Below are 1,956 nucleotides of genomic sequence, written 5' to 3'. Positions count from 1 at the left end.
AAACGTTGGCATTAACAATGAAGAAAGACACGGCGATAACCCGCAAACCTTCTGGTATAATTTGTACCAATTATTATTAAAAATTAATAACAATCATTATTTAATTTTAGTGACATACCTTATTCATATCTTATTCTTTATTTTCTGTTTACAGTCCAAAAAAAACTGAGTTAGCTATATTAAAAGACAAGATTTTGACTCTATTTACAAATGAAGAGGTACTATGCTAAGTTTCATCTGCATATTATGCTGAATGTACAATTCGTACATGGTCGTAGGGTCTTAAGTTGTAGAAAATTGACAATCACAATCGAACATGACGAGAATAATTGACTATGATTGGTCAGTTTTCTACAACTTAAAACTCTACGACTATCCACATTTCCTATATATATTGTAAACTACATTAATGTTGCATATAAATCTTTCATTCATTTTAATAATTTGTTAATATTCTAGAATGTCTACTACATTGCTCCAAAAGAAGAGGGAAGTAATCAATCTCTTGCTAGAGGAAAAACTTTTTGATAGAACAAGAAATCTGTGAAAGAATGGATGAGAAAGAAAAATCTTATTCCTAGAGTCAAAACATCTAAACAGAATACTTATAATGAATCATCTTCCACAAAAACAGGTTTTCTATTTATTTTTTATTTTGCATATTTAATGTTTTATTTATTTTCCTATAATCAATTTTTAGAGCTTATAGTTTAGACCTTTCATGAAATTTTTAAATAGTTAATGTGATTTTAAGTAGCCTGATTGTTAAAGCAACTGTAGATAATCGTAATTTGCAAATAACTAAAAGAGAACAATTTAACTCCTATCAAATTTATTAGCTAAAATTTTCAAATTTGGTTAATTATATATAAGTAATTGAGTAACAGTTGAAGCTTTTTTACTAGATAAAGAAATGTACATGTACTTTCTAGGAGTTTTCAGTTTTTAAACTTTGTGTAATTCTCTGTAAAAAAATAAGTTACTTTATGATTTGTGTAAAAAATAAGTTATATAAAAAGCTATTTTATTTATTATAGTTTCCTAATACATGTACTGTTTCTTATGTGTAGCTGTTTTAAGAAACCCACAAATAATATAGAAATGCATTGGTAAAAAATTGATAAAAAATGATAATGAAGGTGTTCATAATGTTTTATGATTTACCAATTCCTTCAATGCAAACTATTGTTGTCGAAGATGCAAGATTCACAAAAATATATCTTATACTCAAACAAAAGCCAATCCATTTCTTCTAAGGAATTGACAAAATTATGCTGCAGATGTTGCCATAAATGACGTTAGCATCACAAGTATAAAATCTTATTGTATATGGAACGATCTTTTGGCATTTCACTGTACTGAAAATATTGCCTATGACTTAATGTATGATCTCGATGAAGGATCATGGAATTATGATATGTGTTTATTGATTCTGAAATTAATTGAGCTGAAACGCTTTATTATTGATGAGTTAAATAGGATTCAGGTATTTGATTATGGCTATTGTGAGGTATCAAACAGGCCAGGTATCCTTGAACTAAAAAACTTCAAGGAAAAAAGTCTTCCATTTGCAGCTGCTGAAACACTGTGCTTTGTGAGGCATTTTGGTCTTATGATTGGAGATTACATTACAATTGAGGATAAGCAACTGTGGCGGTTTTAATCTTCTAACATTAAGCTCTGTTTTGTGTATCTGTGTTTTATCTATTTTTTATCATTAATATATAAATTTTATTATAATATTTATAAATTACAAACGATGTCAAATTATAAAAAAAGGTTTACAAGTGCACAGTATTAAAATCTATGTTAGAATATGGGACATTGCTATAAATGTAATTATAACAATGTCCCATATTCTGATACAAATTTTAATGCTGTGTACTTGTAAACCTTCCTTTTATAATATTTTTTGTAATTTGTAGATATTAAAATTTGTGCATTAGTAATAAAATA

General features: G+C 27.1%; 1 long non-coding RNA gene across 1 annotated transcript; it reads left to right on the top strand.

Moving 5' to 3' along the window:
- The first annotated feature begins 153 nt into the window (after positions 1-153).
- Positions 154-1,088, top strand: LOC108782336 (uncharacterized). The gene is made up of 3 exons (XR_001940986.1): positions 154-218; positions 460-634; positions 1,071-1,088. It is a non-coding gene; the product is annotated as an uncharacterized LOC108782336 (long non-coding RNA).
- The last annotated feature ends 868 nt before the right edge of the window (positions 1,089-1,956 follow it).

This window comes from Cyphomyrmex costatus, unplaced genomic scaffold (genome assembly GCF_001594065.2).
Source record: "Cyphomyrmex costatus isolate MS0001 unplaced genomic scaffold, Ccosl1.0 C2319197, whole genome shotgun sequence".
NCBI classification, from domain to species: Eukaryota; Metazoa; Arthropoda; class Insecta; order Hymenoptera; family Formicidae; genus Cyphomyrmex; species Cyphomyrmex costatus.
The sequence above is the reverse complement of the archived record's forward strand: the minus strand, read 5'-3'. Positions and strand labels throughout refer to the sequence as shown.